The sequence below is a fragment of the Nomascus leucogenys genome, chromosome 4 (genome assembly GCF_006542625.1).
Source record: "Nomascus leucogenys isolate Asia chromosome 4, Asia_NLE_v1, whole genome shotgun sequence".
NCBI classification, from domain to species: domain Eukaryota; kingdom Metazoa; phylum Chordata; class Mammalia; order Primates; family Hylobatidae; genus Nomascus; species Nomascus leucogenys.
The window spans coordinates 26,668,402-26,696,195 of NC_044384.1; the positions used below are offsets into that span (position 1 = coordinate 26,668,402).

The window sequence follows — 27,794 nt, forward strand, 5'->3', positions numbered from 1 at the left end:
CATATTTACCTTGTTTCTGTATATACATTTTATTTCTGTTCATATGTCAAACATAAGCAGTCACATTAATCAACACAAGACTTTACTTTGTGAATCATGCATACATATATACAGCTATAAACATCTATATTCTATAGCCATACTTATGCCCTTGAATGCTTTTGCACTCATTGACATGCCTTTAACAAAAGTGTAACCTGAAATATGAATACTCTTTCTACTATTGCATGCATATTTTTTAAAGCTGGTACAAATTTTCTGCATTGTGAAAAGAAAAATAAATCTATTAAGTTAGAAGTTAAGTTATGAGTTACATAAGGAGTTGTTTTCTGTTTGGTTATTTTTTCTTTCTTAGTAAGCCTGAATTTCAGGTGGGGCAGAAATGTAGGCTGTAAGTACTTTGAGAAGAGAACCCTACTTAAGTATTTATTACTTTATATCCTAAAGTAATGAGTCCTGAGTAAATGCTAATTTGACTGATCAACTGGGAGCTATAAAAAGTCTTAGCTATCTAGCCCATGACTTATATTTTATGTACTAAAAAGTTAAGGGTAAATGGCTTATTTCTATGGCATCACACAGTTCATACATATCAGCAGCAATACTAGAACTCAAGCTTCCTGAATTTCAATCAGTGGCATTTCTCTTCTACCAAACTACATTTAAAAATGCATACTATGCAAGCTATCAAAGCATTTCAATGGCTTGTGCAGTCACCTCATGATTCCTGAACAAAGAAATATTCATTTTTCTCTTTTTTTCCCAACTAAAAAAGAGATTATCTTGCCTTTGCCTTATGTGTCAAGCAAACATGGAAGGCAAAATGGCACCGACTCCAAATTCTCTTCTTTCATGTTTTGAAGTTGCTTCCCAGCAGACTTTCTTGTTATTGTCTCTTTGAAAGGAGAAGATATGTTTCTTGTTCTCAAAGGCAATACCTCCCTATTAATTCTTCAATAATCCAGATATTAGTAGGCAAGAACAATAATATCGAATTCTTTATGAAACATATTTGAAGCTGTCAGTGCCATTACCCATTCGATCTAGGGAAATAAATTTTAGCATTTTTAGGCAATGTAAATTGATCCTTCTTTTTTCTTGGCATTCACAGGCACAGTAACAGTACTTTAATGGAAGAGTTAAATGGCATCACAAAATAGTGAGTGTGGTGTGTGACGATAGCAGGGCTACGTTTTTATTTATCCACAGAATTAATAGTTCACTAGGATTTCACAGTGCAAAAGTATCTAACTCAATTAGAGTAATGAGATTGTTAAAGCATACGCTTTAGGAATAAACTATCTAAAACACAACTTTGCCATTCAGTGATGTCACATTTCCCTCTTAAAGTCATCTTTGAAATGTAACATGTTAGGCAAATCACTTTCAAAACTCTCCTTTGGCAAAGAAAACTCAAAGTGATCTGAAGTTCTTGGCCGTTTAAAAGGGCAATTTAATTGCTTATGATGGTTTGCTTATTCAGGGAACTAGGCTTTGGAGAATAAAACGTCAGATGAGAAGTAATCTCCAGGGATTTGTTCTTGATCCTCTTGTTTTTATTTATTTAATTTTTCATTATAAGTTCTGGGATACATGTGCAGAATGTGCAGGTTAGTTACATAGGTATACATGTGCCATGGTGATTTGCTGCACCCATCAACATGTCATCTACATTAGGTATTTCTCCTAATGCTATCTCTCCCCTTGCCCCACAAACCCCAGCAGGCCCCAGTGTGTGATATTCCCCTCCCTGTGCTCATATGTTCTCATTGTTCAACTCCCACTTATGAGAACATGTGCTGTTTGGTTTTCTGTTCTTGGGTTAGTTTGGTGAGAATGATGTCTTCCAGCTTCATCCATGTCCCTATAAAGGGCATGAACTCATTCTTTTTTATGGAGGCATAGTATTCCATGGTGTATATGTGCCACATTTTTTTATCCAGTCTAACACTGATGGGCATTTGGGTTGGTTCCAAGTCTTTGCTATTGTGAATACTGCTGCAATAAACATGTGTGCGCATGTGTCTTTATAGAAGAATGATTTATAATCCTTTGGGTATATGCCCAGTAATGGAATTGCTGGGTTGCTGGGTCAAATGGTATTTCTAAATCTAGATCCTTGAAGAATCCCCACACTGTCTTCAACAATGATTGAACTAATTTATACTACCATCAACAGTGTAAAAGTGTCCCTATTTCTCCACATCTTCTCCAGCATCTGTTGTTTCCTGACTTTTTAAGGATCACCATTCTAACTGGCATGAGATAGTATCTCATTTTAGTTTTGATTTGCATTTCTCTAATGACCAGAGATGATGGGCTTTTTTTCATGTGTTTGTTGGCTGCATAAATGTCTTCTTTTGAAAAGTGTCTGTTCATATACTTCGCCCACTTTTTGAGACGTTTTTTTTTTCTTGTAAATTTGCTTAAGTTCTTTGTAGATTCTGGATATTAGCCGTCTGAAACTATTCCAAACAATAGAAAAAGAGGGACTCCTCCCTAACTCATTTTAAGAGGCCAGTATCATCCTGATACCAAAACCTGGCAGAGATACAACAAAAAGAGAAAATTTCAGGCCAATATGCCTGACGAACATTGATGTGAAAACCCTCAATAAAACACTGGCAAACCGAATCCAGCAGCACATCAAAAAGCTTATCCACCATGATCAAGTTGGCTTCATACCTGGGATGCAAGGCTGGTTCAACATATGCAAATCAATAAATGTAATCCATCACATGAACAGAACCAATGACAAAAACCACATGATTATCTCAATAGATGCAGAAAAGGCCTTCGATAAAATTCAACACCGCTTCATGCGAAACTAGGTATTGATGGAACATATCTCAAAATAATAAGACCTATTTATGACAAACCTACAGCCAATATCATACCGAATGGGCAAAAGACGGAAGCATTCCCTTTGAAAACTGGCACAAGACAAGGATGCCCTCTCTCACCACTCCCATTCAACATAGTATTGGAAGTTCTGGCCAGGGCAATCTGGCAAGAGAAAGAAATAAAGGGTATTCAAGTAGGAAGAGAGGAGTCAAATTATCTCTGTTTGCAGATGACATGATTATATATTTAGAGAATCCCATCTCAGCCCCAAAACTCCTAAAGCTGATGAGCAACTTCAGCAAAGTCTCAGGATACAAAATCAATGTGGAAAAATCACAAGCATTCCTATACACCAATAACAGCCAAATCATGAACAAACTTCCATTCACAATTGCTAAAAAGAGAATAGAATACAACTTACAAAGGATGTGAAGGACCTCTTCAAGAACTACAAACCACTGCTCAAGGAAATAAGAGAAGACACAAACAAATAGAAAAACAGTCCATGCTCATGGATAGAAAAAACTCAATATCATAAAAATGGCCATACTGCCCAAAGTAATTTACAGATTTAATACTATTCCCATCAAGCTACCATTGACTTTCTTCAAAGAATTAGAAAAAAACTACTTCTAATTTCTTATGGAACCAAAAAAAACCTGGATAGCCAATATAATCCTAAGAAAAAAGAACAAAGCTGGAGGCATCATGCTACCTGACTTCAAACTATACTACAAGGCCACAGTAACCAAAACAGCATGGTACTGGTACCAAAACAGGTATATAGACTGATGGAACTTTAAAACAGAGGCTTCAGAAATAACACCACATCTACAACCATCTGATATTTGACAAATCTAACAAAAACAAGCAATGGGGAAATGATTCCCTATTTAATAAATGGTTTTGGGAAAACTGGCTAGCCATATGCAGAAAACTGAAACTGGACCCCTTCCTTACATCTTATACAAAAATTAATTCAAGTTGGATTAAAGACTTAAGTGTAAGACCTAAAACAATAAAAACCCTAAAAGAAAACCTAGGCAATACCATTCAGGACACAGGCATGGGCAAAGACTTTATGAGTAAAACACCAAAAGCAATTGCAACAAAAGCCAAGATTAACACATGGGATCTAATTAAACTAAAGAGCTTCTGCACAGCAAAAGAAGCTATAATCAGAGTGAACAGGCAATCTACACAATGGAAGAAATTTTTTGCCATCTATTGATCCTCTTATTTTTAAATCTTATCCTTGGCATTCTTACTGCCTGCACCCTTCAACTTTTATCTCTACATGGATGACCATTGTGTTCAATCCTGACCTGTCTCAGGAGTTCCACATTTGCAGCTCCCTGGTGGGTTTTTCAGACTCTGTCTCCTTTCTCACTTCAAATTCACTCATGACCAGAGTTACTAGTTCCTTGATTAGTTTGCCAGAGCCCAAAGCTACTCAAGTACTTATTACAGTGTGTTATTTTGGTTTGTTTTTTTCCTCTTATTAATCCAATAGTTCTTGGGGAAAGGAATTACGTGTATTCCTATAACTCCCATGCCTGGGCCAAATTCTGCAATCTTGTAGAAGCTTCATAAAAGTTTACTAAATCTAATTAAATACACTACTTCTAAAGCTTTAGCTGACATCAGACTTGCTTGGCATGTTTTAAACATGCAGAATCCTTGGATTCACACCCAGAGCTTCTGATTCAGTGACAGGTTTGAGGTGAAACTCAGGAATACACATTTTAACCACCACTTCCATATGCTTTTCGGTTTATGTAGCTCCTAGATCACACTTTGAGAAATTCTAGTTTTATAGAATACAGAGAAATAGGGCTTACTCCAAATCTTGGCATTATCAATTACTTGGCATTTTGGTTAGTCTCTCATTAGTAAAACAGGTTATTGGGACGGGATTTAAAGAGAGAATACACGCAAAGCACATAGCACAGTGCCCAGCACATAGTAACTGTTCAATAAATTTTAGCTACTATTTGTGTTTTATCAGAAGAATTTCTGCATTTTATCCATGTCACTCAGTTTGTTATCTATATTTTTCACACTTTTTCTTTTTTCACACCCCGCATTTAATCAGTGTCAAGCTTTGACATTCTGCCTCTGTAATACCTGCTATCTATTTTACTGTCTCTACTCCGACTGCCATTACTAAGGTTTAACAAACACCCACTGAGCACCCACATGTTAGGCATTGTGTTGGGCACTGCAGCTGCACAGACAATAGATATGCCCTCAAGGAATGGACATTCCAGTAGGAAAAAGAAGGAACATATTTTTAATACCTATATGCTGTGATCATTGCTATTACAGAAGAGGAACAAGTACATTAGAACATGAAGGAAAAGTGAAAAGGATCCACAGAACTTGACAGTTTTTATATCCCTTGTGATTAAGATGTGAAATTTTCTGGCGTCCTGCCAAGAAAAAGGTGATATAATGACCAATAACCTATGCCAGAGACAGAGAGATGTGGAGGTGAGGCCTAAGGGTGAGCCTTCCTCTTGGCTAGAGGACAAGTAGAGTCAGGAAGCCTCTTTCCAACCTCTACCACAGCGTGGGCTTGGAATAGGTGGTTTGGGACCTCAGCTCACTCCCAAAAAACAATAATCACAAATATGCAGTAAATCTCCTCTCCAATCCTTCTAACATTCTAGTTGGCTAGGAAAGTACAATATAGATCTTCCTCTGGCAAATATTCCTTACAGAGAATGAAAGTGGAGCAGCACAGGAAATTCAAAGATGGAGTTTTTGTAATTCACATTTTATGAGACCACATAAAAGTGGCAGAACTTATATAAATGTTTTCATTTGCATGGAAAATTAACAACTTTAGAATACTGTGTGAGGACAAAATTTCTAAGTTAACTCCATAGAATTGCATAATCTCGGCATCGTGCAGAGACCTGGATGTTAAAATATGACACATCAGTAAAAGTGTGAATGCAGGGTTTGATCAATGGGCTCTGAGAAAAAGAAATCCCACATTGCTGAAAGCTAGAGACGCAGACTTTCTGTAATAAATCTATCCAGCAGCTTCTAAAACTACTGGGATGCATGCGAGATGAAATGAATCAGTTAAAAAGCTCCCTGGGTTGGGTGACCTCAACATTTCTCCAAGATATTTTTTCCCTGATGTGACAGCTGATTAAGTGATAAACAATTGTGTCTCCAGAAATTTCATCTTTTCTAATGTCAAATGTCCTTCCTTTACATGTTTGAGGTTTTTTTTTTAAATGCATTTCTACTAATCCAAGGAATAGTCCTGGCTTCACCAATTGACCATCCTCTGTCATCCCATCTGAATGATATTCTGTGAATACTACTCTAATGGTATTAAAAGGCACAGTGTTAAAAGAGCCCAGGCTGAGTAATCAGACAAGCCTGTGTCTCAATATCTGCTCCTGCCACTTAGTGGCTATGGAATTTTTGGCCAATTAATTCATTCTGATTTATAAACACTTAGTGGTTATGGAATTTGGGGGCAATTAATTCACCTATTCTGAGTCTCAGCTTTCATCTGTAAAGTGAGGATACTAATAGCTATCTAAAGGAGATGATCTTGAGGATAAGAGAGAGAAAGTCCTATGGAGCTTCTACCTTAATGATAGTGTACAGGTGTTACGGGCTGAATATGTCCCACTAACCTTTGCATGCTGAAGCCCTAACTTCCAAAGTAATGGTATTTGGAGGTATGCCTTTTGTGAGATAAGCAGGTTTAGATTAGGTCCTGAGAGCAGGCGATGATAAGAATAGTGCTCTCTCTGGGAGATAAATGTCTGTTGTTTAAGCCACTCAGTTTTTGATATTTTGTTACAGCAGCCCAATCTAACACAATAGTAATTATTATGTATGTATTATTATTGCCAGTAATAGTCAGAATTCTAAGGTATCAAATATCAAACAGAACTAGCTGTTCACCTGTTCTAATTTACTATACAAGTAAGTTCAGAGACTGGTCTGTTGCTAGCTTAATGTCTTATAAATAGTTACTCAGTATTTGTTGAGGGCTAAATGAATACATGAATAAGTCAAAAGATAACAGCACTAAATATTGGTAATAATCTCACATGTACCTGTTGGTTTTGCATTTGAGACTGTATCATCTGTCCATCTCTAGGGTGAGATCTATTTCCAAAGGTAGAGCTTTGACATAATGTTCTTACGTTTTTTCATTTGCTTATTTTTACTCTTCTGTTAACCTTCATTGCCTACCCTTTCCAATGTCAAACATTATAGAACATTTTCACAGTATTTTATCTCACTCAATATTTAAAAAAAAAATCCTTTCAAGTGTTTTCATCAGTTGTGCTTTTACAGAAGAAGCAAGTGAGGCTCGTGACAGCTGAGTGACATCCTCCACATTGTTAACCCATAAATGGAATGTGAGAATGAGGCCAAGTCTGCCTGATTTCAAAGACCGGGCTTTCAGATAGCATCATTTGGTTTTCTTTGCTTACCAAAGCTTATTTCTGTTGCTACCTATTCATTGAACTTTCTATATCAGTATGGTGTATTCCTTCAGAGCTGGCAAATTTTAGGACTTCAATTTTTTTAAGTAACATTTTTTTATGATCTTCTACTCAAGGTTTATGAGAAAGGCTCTTATGGGACCAAGAGACGAAGATGCAAATGGATAACAGAGCGAGGCTGTACAAATGACCATGAACAATAAAATCATCTCAGGTTCTGTTTCTTTCAGTGTCTACCCTCACCTGTAGACATTGTGCCTTATTAAGAGGTCAGACCACTGTCTTCCTGTTAAGTAGGCAATATATGCCATTTTCTGTGACTATGTTTACTTCCAGTTGTTTCCCTTTAAGCTATCTTCTTCAGCTACACATTGCCAGTTCATTTATCCTCCAAATTTTCCTAGGTGGATTTGATGCCATTTGCACCTGAATCTAAATTAGAACACAAAGAAATGAAATCCAGGATGGCTTCATTTACAGTTTAATCTATAGCTGTGGGATGGAACTCTTTAGGCATCATTGATTGGGTTGACAATGCCTCTTTGAGGAAAGGGTCTTTCCTAATGTTCCCATAATGGTTTACTCTGTGTGAAGAGAAGTCAGCTCTCTTGCCTGAAACCGATGAAAATAATTCTATGTTTGCAGTTTTAAGGATTGATATGGATCCTGCTCTACTACCTGCTTGGAAAATACACATGTCCCTGCTACCTTGAAAATGTATATCAGCTTCAGACTAATCTTTATCTTTCTAAGGGGCTGAAGGGTTCAATTGTACCCAGGATGGAAAGCAATGCCTGAAAGAACACATCTCCAAGCCACTAAAGCATATTTTGCGAGCAAATGTGTTCCAATATTGCTTACACCAACTACTCTGAACACTTCCTTTTCCATTTCAATTTCTGATTTCTCATTTGCCTTCTCCACACACAATTAAAAAGCAGATAGGGTTGGGGTGCATACTGAATAACATATTCAGCTACCTATGCTACCTATCTAAGCTGTTAACAAATGCACACAAATAATACCCAGTGTAGACATAACCTATGATATATGTTGAAATCACATGAAGTCAGTTTCGCTGGATTGAGACACATATATTCCAAAACATCACAATGTTACAGTGAAGTAGCAGAAGGAACATTATCTGAAATCAGACAGAAAGTTGCAAAATCAGATATACATAGGTGTGGCTCATAAACAAGTGGTGAATTAACGTAACTGGTAGATATTTGAATTTTGTATTCCTTCACTTGTTGTTTCAGCTGGGTGCAGTTTTCTCTATTCACCTAGTGTTGCTTGCAGATAAAATCACATATCAGAAAATGCAAATTTTGCATGATACTCAAAATTGTGCCCTAATAGATCAATCTTGGAACAAGTCCAAGTTTTCAAAACAAGCATTATAATAGAACTGACTATACTATAAATTGTGTAGGTACACGTCCTAATCTACTTGGGAAAAGATTTTTAGAATCTTTAATATCTTCTTATATTTTTTGTAAACCTAATACCAAGTGTTTTTAAGCTTGAAATGAATCAGGCACTATAATATAAATCTGAAAGAAAGATCAACTGATACTCACTAAAGCAATTCTGTAAGATGTATAAAGAGCCCTCGAAATGTGTATTCCCTTTTACCAAGTGTCCAATATCTAGGAATACAGTCTATAAAAATAAGTAGAGTTGGTGACAATGACTAATGAACATGGATGTTCACTGAAGTATTATTTGTAAGAGTGAAATACTAAATGCTCTAAGAATAATATGGCAACAAATATGCAAATATGTATGGAAGTGTGTATAAGGATGCCCATTACTGTTTCTAAAGGAGAAAAACTGGATCAAGTATACACTACAATGACTGGTTTATTTAAACTAATTATAGATTAATATGAAGCCAATAAAAATGATAGTGCAGTCTACAAAGGCTGCCAACTACCCCATTACACGATCATACCAAAGAATGGAGCCAGCCCCTGCTGCGTTCATTTAGGCTGCTTCCAAGTTTTCCCTACGCTGCTATAATGTTCCTCTTTAAGCAAGAGGCTTTGAGCATTATGCTCATAATATTTGAGAGACAAATATTATTAACTTTTCACATTAACTTTTATATTCTTCTCAAATAACAATTATATTGAAATTTTATGAAATACACTTTATTTCATTTTCCACATAGCACTGGAAAGTCTAATTATATCAGTTTAACCAGGTAATACTGCAGATAGTGAAATCCAGAATCTTTAGACCATATCTAAAATCTTGATCTTAAAACTTTGCTTTCAGCACTGTTCTAGGCACTGAGGATTCAACAGAAAATAAAAGAAATTCCCATTCTCAGGGAGCACATATTATACTTTAGTGAGATAGAAAATAGTAAGACGAGATCATGTGCATTTAGGGTGGTACGGCCATAGGCTAATTTATTGTATATTTCAAAGTATCTTAAACAGAAGATCTGTAATGTTCCCAAAATTCACACACACACACACACACACACACACACACACACACAGATAAATGTTTGAGGTGATGGATATCCCAATTACCCTGACTTGATCATTACATATTACATGCATGTATCAAAATATCACATGCATCCTCAAAATACGTACAACTATTATATATCAATAAATTTTTAAAACAGTAAGTGATAATAAGTGATGCAAAAAAGTACATAAAGGAGAAGAGAGGATGTGAAGAATTGTGTAGGAAAGTGGGAAGGACTAGTTAGGGTAGTGTGAATGGGCTGTTTAGAGAGTAAGAACATCTGAGGCAGAGAGAACAGCAAATCTCAAGTCAGGAATGTGTTTGAAATGTCCAAGCAACAGAAAAGTTGGCCAGCATGGCTGGTGCAGCAAGAGCAAGAGGGAGAAGAGCAGATGAGCACACCAATGCCAGATCTTTCAGGCCTTATGGACTATTTCCAGAGTTTTGGCCTCTGATAGAGAAAACCATAAAAAAAGTTGGAGCAGATAAGTGACTTAATATGACAGACTGACCAGGATCACTCTGGTTGCTTGTGTCTAGGACAGAATGTAGAAGAACAGGGATAAAAATAAGGAGACCAGCTGAGAGGCTACTGCCACAGACTAGGGGAGACATAATGGTAGTTTCAGCCAGCATGGCATGGTAGTAGTGAAGGTTCTGTGTTTTGATTATATTTTGAAATTAGAGTCAATGGGATTTGTAGATGGACTAGAGGTAAATTGTGAGGGAGGAGAAAGAAAGATGTTGAAATTGACTTTGTATTATTTTGTTTGGGCCTGAACAAAGAAATAATACATTTGATGTAATACTAAGGTGGGAAAGGTTTTTGGAGAGGTATGATGACATAAGGAGGCTGTGAAGGGAAATGAGAAATTCGGAAACAACTAGGCAAATGTGTATGGAACATACATGAATGTATGAATAGATATCATGTTATACATAAGATATCTATTAGATATCTAAGGAGAGCATATATGACGCTAAAGCTCGGGGTAGAATTTTGGGATATAAATAAACGATTTGAAAGCTATCAACACAGAGACAGTATTTAAAGCTAAGAGACTGAAGGATATCATCTTCTCTCTCAAAAAGAGAGAAAATAAGTGAGAACTAAGAGGTAGGAAAAATCCAACATTTGGCATCAGGAGGATGAGATGAACCTAGCAAATGAGACTGAAAGGAGTGGCCAGTGAGGTGTCCCAAAAGAAAAATGAAGATTGGGTTTCATGAAGGAGGGTATGACAACTATGCCAAATGTCACTAATAAGTTAAGTAAGTTAGGGCCTGAGAAATAACCATACAGGTCACTGGAGACCTGAATAAGCAAAGTTTTGTTGGATTGTTAGAAAAGAAAGTGAAGACAGATTGTATAAGACTACATTATAGAGAAGTTTTGTAGTAAAAGCAACTAAAAGAATAAGGTGATATCTAAAGGGAAAGGGGGTTCAAAAAGTGCATTCTTTTAAGATAGGAGAGTATTATGGCATATTTGTATGTGGTTGAGAATGATCTAGCACAGAGGGAAAAATAGATGATGCAGGAGAGACAGAAGACAGATGCTGCAACAATGCTGTTAGCTTCTCAAGGAGGAATGGGAACCAGTGCATTGATGGAGAGGCTGAGACAGCATGCAGGACACAAACACTGATTGGATATATTTAGAATACATGGACATTCTCTTCTGATGACTTCTATTTTCTCAGTGAAATGGAAAGCAAAGTCATCAATTGAGAGCAACGTATGCAAGACGCAGTGAAGGAATGAGGAGAAAGGAAACATTGCGAAAGAGTCACCCATCTCACAGTGCTTGGGAAATCAAGTGGTGTTAGATTACCAGACACCATTAAGTCTCACTTGAAGCTGGGAATCAACATAACTTAGAGAGACCAGCCAGCAAGGTCTTGGGTTGTCTTCCACGCATGTTTGGCTTCAGGAGTCTAGGTACAGACTGAGTAAAAATAAGAGGTAACCATGGCATGGTTGGGGTTTTGCCAGTTGAGTTCCTTCATTACACTCCAACTGAAGTCTGCCTCACCCACAACATTCTTATTTCTATAAGTCATTGTATTCCCTTTCGACCTTAGCCTCTTTAGGAGTCTTCAGTTACTTGTCACAGAACCAGTGCTAACTTTCATGGAGACTCTAACTCTATTTAACCTGAACGTAAAGCATACTAAAGCAGAGAATTCTCAACTCATTAAGAGTCTTTATGTGAACAACTAGGTATGTCATTACACTTTTAAAGATTTCATGTGGTTTCCTAAGAAAACTCAGACTTAGAGCCAAAGGGAGTTTTCTGGGAGAGTCACCATTTCCACTTCAAGTGCTAGTCTGACTTGAACTGCAGGCTTTTCTTTTTATTAGAAACTAATTTCCCCAGCAGTCAGCTACAGGGCTCCAAACTCTGCTCAAAAAAGAATCCCTATGTGCTTATGCACTCTGTACCCTAAAGCTCTCACAGTAGCTCATAGTACACTAGCTCTTCATCTACAATGGTTTACCACATGTACATTTTTCTTCTTCATTTTTTCCATATAAATGCAAAATTATTAAGTGTAGAAACTTGAGATTTTCTTATTTCAGGAACTATGACAATAGGTAGTGAATCCACAGATACAATGCACAGGACCAAAGATTCCTAACTCTTAAAAGAATTTCTACATGAAAGACAATGCACCTAAAATTAGACTTTTATTCAAAATTCATGCTATGCATGCAAAATATGTTTGTCAAAACACAAGCAACCTCATATATCACAAGAAAAAGGTTAACTCAATAAGCTTCTGTATTCCATGCAAAGAGCTGACAACAAAGAAATCAAATGAGAAATATATACACTTGGTCTACCTATTTTCCAGAAAATTATCTTTCTTTCGGGTAAAAGGGCTTTTAATACATTCTTTTCTTCTTTTTCCTCCCAAATAAGAATTTATATAGAGAAAATTAGAATCAATTTTCTCTCTTTCTCATGTCCTACTAGACAAGCTTCGCATTTTTTGATTTGGGGAGATTCTAAATCTTCATGGCAGGAAAAAATAAATTGATTCAAAAAGATGAAAGTGTGTTTTGTATTATTTCTAGGTGATGACATTGTCTTCTGTACCCAAACAACAGGAAAATCTGTGGCTGACCTCCTGAGTACAATATACATATTTCACAAAATCACACCATCTGCTAGTCAGCTTGCATATTTGCTAAAATATCACATTCTTATATTGCTGGACCAGTTCAACCAAGAACATCAAAATGCCCCTTTTTGAAAAATGCATTAACAGAAAATTAAAATTAGTTAAACTTGCATACATACAATGCACGCACACACACGTACACACTCCCACATCTATAAAATGATTTTTAATTTTCAATATAAATAAAAACATATGCTACAAAGAGTATGTTACAAAATCTTAGGAGTCCTTCCCAAGGAAGTATCATCGAAATACTTCAGCCAACTGAAGAAATTATTTAAACATAATTTTAGATTGATGTCCAGTGTATATAATTTTGATGAACCCTACCCTAATATTATATTTATTTTTGTCTTATGTTTCCTTGAAAATCTTTTTTTCATTCTGTTAATCTTCCTTTCCTTTGTTTCCACTCAAATTTTATTTTGTATTCAAAATTTGAATAAGCCAAGTAATTAAGTCCTGCAGATATACAGCAAAGTCATTTCTGATCCAAATCAGTTATCACTCTTACAACAGAAAAGAATTGGACCCTCATCTCCAGTACTCTAAAGATCTGTACTTTTAGCAACTTCCAACTGCCCACATAATATTTTAGAGTGAAAAAAAGTTGATTTTAATCAGAAAAGATGAGGAACTCTAATTTACAATGCAACAAGACTGCAATATATCTAGTCTTCGAAATAATTTTATCAAGATTCTAAGTGATCACAAGACAGAAAATAATATTTTATGTTATTTTATTGAGAGATAGTTTTGCTCTTTTGCCTAGGCTGGAGTGCAGTGGCACAATCTCAGCTCACTGCAACCTCTGCCTACCAGGTTCATGCGATTCTCCTGCCTCAGCCTCCCAAGTAGCTGGGATTACAGATGCCCACCACAAAACCTGGCTAATTTTTGTATTTTTAGTAGAGATGGGGTTTCACCGTGTTAGCCAGGCTGGTCTCGAACACTTGACCTCACGTGATCCACTTGCCTCGGCCTCTCAAAGTGCTGGGATTATAGGCGTGAGCCACCCTACCTAGCCAGAAAAATATTTCAAGAGAGATTCATAGTCTAATATATAGATAATGTGGCCCCATTTGTGGATGTGGACATCACTGCTCAAGAAGGTGATAGATAAAATTCCAGGTCACCTGCCTCCTAGTGTGCAGGTATATGTATTTCATTTCACTGCTTCTCCTAAGAATGCATTTCAACAGAGTTACCATTAGTAGGCCTAGGCCCCAGTGAAGTGAGGGAATGCAACTAACACTGTGCTCCATTCTAAAATATTTCTCCCACCAGGATGATGCCCCAAATTTCAATCAGAAACCTCTTTCCTTTGAGTTAGAATGTGGTATCCACTAATCCTCATCTAGAAAGCAAAGGCACATACTAATTTGGGGGCACTTGTTACAGCATAGCCTCTGGTTATTACTCAAGATAGCACAGAGACCTATAGCAATAGGTCCAAGAACAGCTAAGTTTTCATAAATTAGTAGGGAACATATTTCCAGCTTAAAGAAGAGTGCTTCCTTTCATGTATAATGCTAATCCCGAATACTAGATAGAATACTAAAATAGAAATGAAAACAGAATAGACCCTATTATGTTGAAGAGTCCCATTCATTTATTCAGTCATTCCACACACTTTATTGAGTATCTATTATGTGGCAGATCTTCCCTGCACTAGATATATAAATATGGGTAGAAAATGTACTGAGATGTCAATGTGTGCATATATCTCCTGTATTTTTATCTCTCTTATTCTAGCAAGGTAGCCAGAAGTTAGTGGTCCTACTTTACTGGGGTGGAATGGGGGGATAATAATTGGCTGAAAGCCTAAGTTTCCTGGAGACCATCTCCATTCTTGTATTTTGTTTTATAACCTAAAACAAAGTGCGTTGTCCTAGACATTCCAGGAGGGTTGAGGAAGAAAAGGAGGTTCTTAAAAGGTTAAACTAGCGGAAGGACTTAACATTTATCTATACCAGAAAGAGTCCCTCTTCTGCTCTGAGAAGATGGTAGAATCTGAGAAGTGAATGGCTGCATAAAATATCTAGGTAGGCTAGATTCTAGAGCCCAGGGCTCCCAACTTCAACAAATACCCCAGTACTCAAACTCAGCACAAAAACAATCGAGTCAACTATCTTTAAGAGACCAGGCAAGCTTAGATGATGACCAATGATGATGAGGAATGATCTAAGACAAATAGGCTCTCTCCACACACTCAGCCTTACCAAGCCACATGGGACTGTTGAGTAAGTGGAGGAGGGGAATAGGCTGAATAGCCCCTCAAAATGATAGGATAGGGTTTTGTGGTTACTTCAATCTAAAAAACAAATAAAACAATACGATATATGATGCACCTCTGAGTTTGTGTAGCTATACAAAGATAAAAAAAAAAGACACATAGAATCTGCCTTCAAGTTATTCAAAACCTAGTGACAGCAATTAATATAGAAGTAGATAATTTCCATGAAGTATGGTAAAGGCTACAAACCAGGCATTTCCAGTTTGCTGTGGGATCATGGAGAAGGTATAATTGACTCCACCCAGTGATTATTTCTACCCTAAATGTACCTTGGAAGAGTCCCAGCAGAATAACTTACTTATGATAGGCAAATAATAAACATTTATTGTATGCCATTGCATTACATTCAGGCACATTTCAGGATCTCATGAATAGGTGACTCTGTTCTAATGAAGCAACAATGGAAGTTTATTTTAGGCTATTCTTAACCCACATAGCAAAAGTATTAATCCCCCATATATCTGTGTTTCCTTGTTCAACCAACTACTAATATTTTCTAATGAGTTATAACTGGCTAAAAATCCGCATTTGGGTAATTTTTAGCTCACTTCTTTGTGAATTAATTGTAAAGACAAAATATGGCTCATATGAATCCACATTTCAGTAATTTTTAGTTCACTTCCTTGTGAATTAGTTGTAAAGACAAAATATGGCTCATATGCATTTCTCCCTCTTAAAACTATAGCTCAAATGGAAAAAGAAAAAACTGGGAAACTTTCTAAGAAGGTAATTTTCTTCATTCCAAGAATTCTCAGCCACATAGCTGAATATAATGAAAGTCATTTTTGAATTTATTTGTGGTATACTAATTGTTTCCTTCATGGTCATACATTGCAATCATAGCTGTAGTAACACTGGTTGGGTGGGACATTTGGCATATTTGCATGTCATAAAAAGTCCAGTGGAATTATTGTAGAGGCTATTGTTTAACATTGAGACTATTGTCCTTGTTCGGAGGTTTCATATTAAACTGCAACGAGAAATGGTTAAAATGTCAATTTTGAAAATTATTAATAAAAGAACTATTAGGTTAAGAAATTATAAAGGATTTTAACTAGCCTGAATTAGAATAATAATTTAAGGATTTTAACAACTACCTAATATGACTGATAATGGTATAACCATATAATTTCTGGTAAAATACTGTGAATATTATGCATACCTAATTTTGTGCAGTTAGAAAGCTATTTATATAATTTTTCTTCACTTTTAGAAATTAAGTGGTGAAAAGAGGCAAGTCTGTTTAGCTGGGGGGACAGGGGCTTCATTAATTGACTGAGAGAAAGATGTGATTACTAAATACGATTTTTAATGCAAGACTAATTTAATAAAAATAATGTGAATCTACAGTTGAGAAAGCAAAATCAAAACAAAACAAAAAGAATGCTGCTGTTAATGGTACCTGAGGCACATTCAGATATGGATAATAGCACTTCCAGTTACCATTGATAGCATTATTTGTCTGAGTTGAACGTGCCCATGCAGGCAACATGAGCAGTGTGTTTTCTGCAACGCTATTAACTTGGATATAGTGTATTTTAGACTGGCTACCTGGGCTTTAATAAAAATGTCCATATGCCTGTCATTATGCGATTACTGCTAAATGTTCCTTAATATTTGTCAGTATTCTTGAATATATCACTGTTCAGGTCTCCACGGTTATCTTTATTCATGCTAACCTGCCTTCACTTCTTTGCTCTAAGACCACCTTACTTGCTCATATGAATCCAATACTTCCTCCCTTTATAATGCCACTGTCTCCCCTTGGCCAGATTCTCAGAGGAGATTAGAACAGAAAAAAAAAATAACTGCTCCTGACGTGCATCAAAACTATACGCAAGTTATTGCTAACATCAGTAGGAGGGTAAAGCTGTAAAAGAAGTTGGAGGCTGGAAGTGAGGGAAAGTAAAAGAAAGGAAAGGAGGAGAGAGGAGAAAAGTTGACAGAGAAGAGAGAAAAAAAGAAAATGAAAATGACTGCTGCTATGAGTGACATCTCAGATGTGTCCAAGTATAGATGCACCCAAATGTTTTACAAAGCATTGATTTACCTGGGTTTTCTCCTACAGAGGACCTGAAGCTCTACTTTTGTTAGGGCACTCACATTTCCTGAACATCCGCTTCCCTGCCTGAAAAGTATTCATAGTTATACACAATTTCAAACTGGTTCACAGAATGACATTACTCAATGCATTTAGAGCTCTTTATAAATTGTGATGAACTATATTAATGTTTGTTGATGCTAATATTAATGTTATTTGCCTATATTTGCCTCTACAATATTTCTCATAAGGATGGATTCTCTGAGGTCTATTCATTGCTGACCTGTATCTACCCTTTCCACATTCATCATAAACAGTGGATTTTACCCCAGTGTCCCTATAAAACAGGAACCACATATCTCTATTCCTCCAAGGAAAGTAGCAGCATTGCTATTCTACTACAGTGTAGTAGAAGTTGAGAACCCAATTGTCCTAAAGAGGGTATGTTTTTCCAGGCTGTTATGGTGAGGAATAAGAAAAGTGAGAAAGAAACACAGCACTCTGTCACCTTAAGAATGCCCAGGGCATTAGCATTTATGTTGTATTTTTTAAGTGAGTAATAAAAGGGATTCAATAATTACAAATAAATTTTTGGATGATCTGTGATGGCTGAGAAAGATGAGACAAATTCTTTCAAAGATGGGATGTCCTTAGACAGAAATTGGAAATACCCTTTTAGATCTTCATAGACTTCTTCAAATTTTGTTTTTAAAGAAAGAGGGGGTCAGGCCAGGCATAGTGGCTATGCTTGTAATCCCAGCATTTTGAGAGGTCAAGGTAGGAGGATCTCTTGAGGCCAGGAGTTCAAGACCAGCCTGGACAACATAGTAAGACTGTTTCTATAAAATAAAAATAAAAGTAAAAATTGTAGTCAAGTATGGTGGCATGCACCTGTAGTTCCAGCTACTTGGGAGGCAAAGGAAGGAGGCTCGCTTGAGCCCAGAAGTTCAAGGATGCAGTGAGCTATGATTGCACCACTGTATTTCAACGTAGGTGACAGAGAGATACCCTGTCTATAAAATAAAATAATAAAATTTAAAGACAGGTTGTGGTAGCATGTAATGAGGATTTCCTAGGTGTGAGTTATTAATTCAGACTACATTTTCTAAAGTGAAAGCAGAAAATTCAATGAAGGAAAGCCAGCGATTAGAATGTTGAATCAAAAAATCATTGCTTCCTAGTAAAAAGTTGAAAAGTTGATAATGCTCCATAACATAACTTTTAAGTGATGGCTAAAAAGACTTGGAGGAAACATAGATAAGACATAAAAGACAAATAAAGAGAGGTCATTACATATTACAAAAGAAAGAAACAACATTGTACTGATGTGATAGAGCATTTTTTAATTTTCTTTTTTCACCCAATTTTCTAAATTAAATTTAATAAGTACACATTAAAATAAAGATAATTAAATATCAATATCTTCCCCAAAATTATACTAATAAAAATTCTCCATAGACTTATGGAGTAGGGGAGGACTTCAGTTTTTAAATGTTCTTGGATATTATTTTATTAACTCACATGAGTCCCATGACCAATCACCCTGAAAAGTCACCCTCCAAGCTGAACTGGAATATTTTCTGTGTTGAGAAAGCTATTCCTTCACAGGGAATTATTCTAATTATGAAAATCTATAAACAGTATAAAGATTTTTTCTTAGATTAAATAAAAAATAAATTATATTTATTTTACACCACATCTTAATTTATTCCACCAAGACATATTTTATAGTTTAATACCCTCAGATATGGAAGTTTTATGTGTGTGTGTGTCTGTGTGTGTGTGTGTGTGTATCATAGTTTTTGCCCATTAAATCTGCCATTCTCTGCCCATTTAATCTTATATTCTCTAGTCTAAACATCTTCAGTTACTTTAAATGTCCCTCAAGTAGTACGGTTTTCATTTCCATCCAACATGCTAGGCAAAGCATGATAAATATAAGTTTTAGGTAAAACATCATAAAATTAGGCATCAGAGTCAGATATTAGAGTCTTATTCTGGAATAGTCATGCTATAATGAGGATTGGCATTAAACTACTGTTGGGAGCTAGACTTCCATATGACAGTTGAATCTTATGTTTACTAGTGGGCTGCGCCTCAAGTCACATTACATCAGCCTTTAACAAATATGTTGAACAGGGAAGGGCCAAGGTACAAACCCTAAGGCAAACAATCCTGTTAACTGATACCCATTCATCTCTTTTCCATTTTAGGTATACTCCTGCATCACTAGAAATCTACCCCGTTAACCTACAGTCCTTAATATTTTCCTTAAGGATAGCACAAATTTATTTTTTTATTCCTATCGAATCTCTTCGATCTTCCAGCTTAGTGATATCATTTTAAAAATGGCAGGATACTGGTTTTAAATAGTTATTTTTCACGAATTCTCATCTGCTTCCAGTGACTCATCAGTAAATCCTCATACATCATTTGATTTCTTATAACTTTCCAAAATTATTAACCAGATTTAAGGGCAAGCTCATGGGACATAGATTAAAGCTTTTCATCTTTTTGTGAAATTCAAGCATTTTCAAGAATCAGCCTTCTCCATTATATTTTAATTTTCAATACAAGTTACATGTGTTCCTATATTACTAATATAAATAAAAATGCATTTTGATAGGGGAAAATTTATAATGATAATTTTTCTCTTGTTTCTGTGAAGATGGTAGGTCAAAGAGGTATACACAGGCAGAGTGTTTTATTTTTAACATGCTAAGCTACAGCAAATTGTTAGTGTTATTAACTATAAAAGACATAATTTATATCTATTAAGAAAAAACAACTACAATCCCTTTGCCCATTGCTCATAAAAATTTAACATTTGCTAATGCTTACCTATTTTGCAAGGCTTAGGAATTTTAAATTGAATTGGTAATTAGAATGTTGCTATTACTTAAAAGTAGATCAAAGGACTAGAACCCCACAAGAAAGCAGTCATCAGAGAACAGTCCTTGGCTTCCTTTCTAGGAACTATTGGGTCTCCTTTGTGGAGTTACATTTCTGTTTCCCATTCGCTGTGATTCAGTGGATGAAACCTCTGTTCTTCCCTCATTACTTTGATGGGCTCTTTGGCTCATGGGAAGTTTCCCTCAGCTAATGAGCCTAAAAAGCATTTGAATACTGTTTAGAGCTATGCAAATGTAACGTATTTACAGTAACCTCACAAATTAAGCTCAGAGGAGGATCTTGTAAAATTTTAGAGATTGCAAGGGAGACAAACAAAAGTCCTGAGTGGAGAATTGGCCTGCCTAAGATTATACTCGAAAGAACATCAAGTCCATTTGTCCCTATTCCCAAAAGTTTTGTCCCTATGTTGATTCTTGTCTTTTATATGTGTTTTACATCATATCTTTTATCAAACACTTCAGATTTAGCCTGTTTCTTGTTAAAAGTTAAACATCCTGAGCTAAAGGCAAATAGGATACATTTTGCTCTGAGTATATTTTCTTCAAGTCAATTTTCTCCATTCTAAACACGTTTTTACCCATTGTCTATCTTCTCCGCACTCACGTTATAGAGTTGTTGATTCTACCCACCTAATAGGCAAAACATCCCTTGAAATTTATTCATCTGAACCATAACTGAACCATAACATATAGATACACATTTTAGACTAAATTTTCCAGATAATAGAAATAAAATAATTCCACTAACTAGACGATCAAGTGGAATTTGGGGCATCTGCAGGCAGGATAGCATGCTTTCTATGTACAATCCTGGAAAGCAGATCATACAGCAGCTGTCAAATCAATCCACACATAAGTGAGGCTTTTGAAGTGAGGCACTGTGTTCAATTTCACAGACATTGCTTTACAGCCTCTAAAAACTATATTATTATTATAAACAACCATTTTAAAGATCACAGTATCATAAAGGACAAACAAGTTGCTGAAAATCACTTAGCTAGTAAATGACAAAGCATCTCTCAAATATAGTTTTGCCTGGCGACGGGGTACAGATTTTTTTTTTTCCTCCAGTTTTTATTTTAGGTTCAGGGAGTCCATGTGCAGGTTTGTGAAATGGATAAATTGTGTGGTGCTGGGGTTTGGTACACAAATTATTTCATCACAGGGTCCAGATTTTTAACATTGAAGACATACTACCAAAATCTGGGCTGCATAAGCAGAATCTTATAAGAAAACATTTCTTTAGAAACAATCTAATACTAAAGGTCAACCTTGTCACAAAACTGTATATTCTTAGAAGAATCTTGAAATTATTTCTTAAACAATTTTTGTGGTTATATAAACAGTTTTATTATAGACTAGTAAATACTTCTATACTGTTAAGCAGTACTAATTAATATGGTACATTTATTACTACAAAACTAGAAAAAGTGCATCAAAGCACAGAAGAATTCAATGGGACTCTTCAAATGTAGGGATTACATAGCAGCATGTTGATAAGTTTTTAGCAACCAGCTTTCCAAAAAGTCGATATTTATAGTGTTAACATATTTGTGTGGTATTAATACTCCCTTCGTTGCCTACTTCAAACTTTCAAGGGGATATCATTGACACAGACTTAGGAAGAGACCTGAATGATGAGCTCTCATGAACTGGAAAAATCCAATAATATAAAACTTATTGTTGTTTGATTTTTTTTCATTTTCAGGATTTTTCACAGTCATCACATTTACATTTCAGAAACTAAGTCATCCAGAAAAGAAAGGCTTATCAAGAAGTATCCAGTGTATTGATGCTTTTGACAATTCTCTGCATCATAGAGTTAGTAGTTCTACCAACAGGGCAAAAGGAGAAAAATAATCTGCATACTAGTGACACATTATGATCTTTTCACCCACCTCAATATGGTAATAATTTTTAAATAAATTTAGAGTTCCTAGTTTTCTCATGGTGTTCTGTGATTATATAATATATATAATATATATTATATAGAATATATATTATATAGAATATATATAATATAGAATATATATTCTATATAGAATATATATAATATAGAATATATATTATATAGAATATATATTCTATATTCTATATTATATATATATATATTCTATATATATTATATATATATATTCTATATTATATATATACACACACATACACATATAAAACACTGAACTATATATATATGTATATATCTTTTTTAGTGAAAGCATAAAAGTTAAGATTTATTAAGTGCTATGTTCCTGCCATTGTTTTAACTACTTTGCAATTAACCGTTAGTGCTTCCAACTATCTCATAAGATAGTATTATTATCCTCATTTTACTGGTATGAAAAGTGACAGAAAGCTAACACAACCGGCCCAAATCCACAGAGACAATACATGGCAGATGTGGGATCAAGCCCAGATATTATGACCCTAAAGCATATGTTCTCAACCCATCTTACAATAAGAATATCTAATTTGAGGTTAATCCTTTTTAAAATAGGTTATTACAAATTTATATTTATGCTAAATCCTGAATATTTAATTGCATTTATTTTCCTGAAAAGATATTTTCAAACATACACATAATATTTTGCACTAAAAAGCATTTAGATCAATTAATATGCTGACATAAATTATGTAAACATGAAGAAACGGAATATTAATATAACCTGGAAACAGCTGACAAAATATAGCTTTCCCAATAATTTAATTGCAACTAAATTATCAAGCTCAGTTTTCCAAATTTTAACCCAAAAAGCAACATTTGATGTAGTTATTTGTAGGTGAAACCAGAACTTTTGAATAAAGTCCAGATAAAACCAAATGCAGCCGTTATCCAACTGCTCGCTTTTCCCAAAACACTAATTAAGGTTTTCCAGAACTGTGCAACATCCATCAAGTCATCCAAGTTATTTTTCTTATCAGGCCAGCCTACAGCTGGAATTAACAGTGACGTGCTTTCTTTCTCTCTGTTATAGCACATTTGCAAGAGCATGGTCTGATTAAAGCAATCAATTGAACTTCAAAATTAAGTAGTTGAGTTCAGTGCTGGGGAATACTCCAATATATAATTGTACAATTTATCCTTTTATGAGAATTCTTCCTTCTAGGCACACACACACATGCACACACATGCACACACACACACACGTAAGTTTATATAGAATAGCAATTCTCTGTTCAATACTTCCTCTCAGAGGATGCTAGAAGAGGTATGGTATTTCACAGTTTCCACTGTGCCTGTCACCCTCACTTGACTTCTCAGCCTGCCAGACACATAATAGAACACGATATAATAATAGTCATTAACAGACACATCTGATACTCACTGCTCAAGTATTCACTCACAGCTCATTCACTTCAATTGCTTTATAGAAAAATCTTCCAATTCATGCTCTCCATTACTATGTTTTCAGCTTCAGAAAACCATACAGATTTCAGAGGTTAGAATACTTCAAGCCACAAGAAAGAAGGAACATGGGGCCAGGTATTCTCTCTTTGCCCCTTCAGAGCCAACTTCTGTCTTTGCCGTACCCTGCTGTGTGTGTGAGGAAGCCAACCTTTGTGGACTGTCTCAGGAAGTGTCCTTTCCCTCAGGCTGTCAGTGGGTTCAACCCTGGGAGAAACCAGTTGAAGGTGAGAGGATGGTCAGGATATTTTTCTCTCCGCTCCCTGGCTTCTAAGCCACAGCTGGTTGGTTGCATCAGTCTAGTAAAGGGTCTTGTCAGGTAGCCATTAGCTTCTCACTCCAGGTTTCATAACCTGGAAACTGCTTTTCTTCTATGGGTCTAGAGGTAGTAATGAGCTATTGGAACTATCATCAATCCACGGGCTCTGCACTCTCTCTTGTTCCCTAAATTTCCCCCCTCCTTTAAAAACAAGCCGCTTTAGTAAATTCTATCCAATTCCCTAGCTAAGGGGGGCGGGGACTCTGATTTATCCACCATACCCTACAGATCTCACACCCTTCTAAATGGGTAATAGGTTGACCTGACAGGTATTTTAAAACAAATATATGAGAAGATGCAATTATAGTATTAGTTACAGTTTACTCTTTGTCTCAACAGATATTGTTCATCCAAGGCTAATTAGATGACTTTAACATGTACACTAGGGCTAGGAACTAATGAGTGTGAAACATGCCACATTGTTAGGAAATACAGTATGAGATCTTTTTTTGATTATTGCTTATTCCAAATAACTTTTGGTGCAGGTTCAATTTTGAGCAAAACTCTCAGAGACTTGAACAGTGACATTTTTATGAACATGTTAATATAGGTGTTAGGAATTCTATTATAAATATTTTCAGAGAAATCTAAGAAAGTATAATTTGTTGATCTCTCCTTGGCTCTGCAATATGTTGCAATTTTAAATTCTCATGAAAAGAACTATTTTTAATAAAAGCTGGGATTATAACAAGATGCTCTATGGCCAAATCAAGCCAAAAGTATGTTTTGGACATAAATTGCCCTAAAACATTTGGGCCTTTTCTTTATTTGAAAGTTTCACATTAGAATATAAATATCCGCCGTTTCTTTAAAAGGTGGAAGGGTTAGCAATACATGGTCTACAATCTAGTAAGGGAAATTGACCTGGGGCTGGGTTGTAGATGTAGTTTTGAAACTAAGCATGCTCCTTCAAAGTTCCCACAGTCTCCATCATTTCCCATTTCTTATACCAAGTCTGATCACTTTTAGTTTATCTGCATGTGGCTACAATCACTTTGGTTTGTGACTCCAGGAAATGTCATTTTCTCTAATATGTTACTTACAACCACATTTATAATTCCTAACGTCTACATCCAGGAGTCAAGGAAGGTCCTTTTTGTAAAGGGTCAGATAATAAATATGTTATGCTTTGTAGGTTACGTGCTGTCTGCTTTGGTATTGCAGCACAAAAGCAACCATACATAATAAGTAAACAAATGGCCCTAGCTGTAATTCGATAAAACTTTATTTAAAAAAAAATGGTGAGTGGTCAGCCGAATTTGATCCATGGTCCTTAATTTGCCAATTCCCAGTCTAAAAAATCAGATAAACTGGAATATATCACAGCAAAAGATAATGTGATACATATCTTGGAATTTTCATTTATAGATTTAACATTTTATGAAAAGGAAGTGGGAAGGCTTAAGGATAAGTGAGGTGGCAGAATCCAGGATGAGGCTGGTCGGATGAACTATTAAGAGTATGTAAATCCTGGGAATAAAAAGTTTGCCTGGATTAGGGATATGGGTACCAGCGAGTTTTCTTAAGGTACCAACCCAAGGAAAAGTAGCTCATGACAGAGGCTTAAGCTGTTCTTCATTTTGAAAGTGTCATTTCCTATCTCAAAACTTTTCACAAGTAACAGGGGTAGTTCCAATGTCTTCTGTAAAAATAAAGGTGTTGACTTTTTAAATGTCTATGAACCATATAGGCAAACAAAGAGAAATTTAGCCTTGATATCAATTATCAGAGCCATAGGTTCAAGTGATGTTGAAGTAACGTTGAGTTGTGAAAAATGATCCTGAATTTTTAAAGTCAGCTATTGAATTACGTGAAAGCTCTCAGCTATCTCGTTTGTAAAAATGATAATTGTTAAAATAATTGTGCTAGACAGCATTGGCCCCAGTCAGCGGCCAATTTTAACCACTGATTAAAGTACATTACTAGTTTTCTCCTACAAAATTCAGGCACCAAGTTTTTTGTTGGTTGACATCAACTTGGAACTCTCCTTGGTTCTGAAATCTAGTCTTTTAATGCTCTTAAGGAATGTAGGAGACTACATGAAGAAAAGACATTGAAAAAACATTGTATGAAAAATAGAGAATCATGATTTTGGTATAAAACAAGATTATATATAAAGATAGTATATGTAGGAAAGTCCAAATTCAATTATTTCCGTTTTTGTCATGAGCATCTCTAAAACTGAAGGCAAAGAGCGTGTTTTATTCATCCAACACGTGTATCTTCAGTATGCACTATGTTATAGCATTCATTTGTTCCTTCATCCATTCATTTGTACATTTAATTTTCAACAAGAAATGCTCCTTGAGCACATACCATACTCTATGTATCATAATAAACTCTGGTCTTTTTAATTTCAGAAAACAAAATGAATTACATGCTTTGATAGAGAAAGGACATGTATAGAAAAAGCATTCCTGAGAAAGAGATATTTAAATTGAAGTATCAAAAATAAATTGAAGCAATCCAATCAAAAGTATAGTTAGTAGGGCATAAGTGTTTCTGATAAAGAGAATGGAATATGTAAACACTTTTGCACAAAAAAAGAGGAGACGTAGGCAACGAGGTTAGTGAAGAATGTATCTTCCTTAAAGCCAGTTTGGGCCGGGCGCGGTGGCTCACGCTTGTAATCCCAGCACTTTGGGAGGCCGAGGCGGGCGGATCACGAGGTCAGGAGATCGAGACCACAGTGAAACCCCGTCTCTACTAAAAATACAAAAAAAATTAGTCGGGCGTGGTGGCAGGCGCCTGTAGTCCCAGCTACTCGGAGAGGTTGAGGCAGGAGAATGGCGTGAACCCGGGAGGCGGAGCTTGCAGTGAGCCGAGATCGCGCCACTGCAGTCCAGCCTGGGCGACAGAACGAGACTCCGTCTCAAAAAAAAAAAAAAAAAAAAAGCCAGTTTGGGAACAACTGGGGAAATTCTTATATTCAGAATTTAGGTAAAACCAATGCAGTTGAAAGCCTGATGCTATAGCATATACACCACTCTATAATGTCAGTATTTATTTCTACAAATTTGTTTTATATACAAGAGTTGGTGTCATGTTGCCTAAGTAGAAATAATATGATGCTAGCTTCCAATCTTTTGGAATTTCTTATTATTATTAAACTTTAAGTTATGGGGTACATGTGCAGAACGTGCATGTTTGTTACATAGGTATACACGTGCCATGGTGGTTTGCTGCACCCATCAAGGAATTTCTTAAGCAATTGTATTAACATGTAAAAGTCACATTTAACATCAAAGATCAAGACAAGATTATGTACATGTCAGTGGAATGCAGATTGTGTTGCTGCATTGATAAATGCTGTTGCAACCCAAATGTTCTAAACTCAGGAATTAAGAACAGGCAGTGAAAACTGAAACATTGCCACCATGCAGAATTTGACATGGGGAAACTCAGGCGAAATCTACATTAGAAACAACTTTAGGGAACCTGTAGTAGTATGTATAAAAAGAAAATACTACAAATTTTTGGCATAGTAAAAGTAAATGATGTTACTGCTGCTAGCAATTAATGAATTTTAGGAAATCTGAAACTATTATATTAGATTTTATTTTTAAAAATTACAACTATGAGCATGTATACATTTTTCTAGGAGGAGTGATAATTCCTAGTTTTATGATTTCCCCATAAGTTTATGGACTATTGTGCCTAAGAATAACCCTTGAATATCATGAATATAAATCTCAGTTTAAGATTGCATACCGTACCCAGTAACTACAGACTTAGAATTTAGTATGGTTATTGAAGAAATTAACAAACTTCTAAAACTGGACATACCTGTTTATAAACTATCGTTAATTAAACTGAA

General features: G+C 35.7%; 1 protein-coding gene across 1 annotated transcript in view; it reads right to left on the reverse strand.

Moving 5' to 3' along the window:
• The window catches only part of DCC (DCC netrin 1 receptor), a 1,198,282-nt gene that overhangs the window by 485,633 nt on the left and 684,855 nt on the right, over positions 1–27,794 (reverse strand). The window lies entirely within an intron of this gene.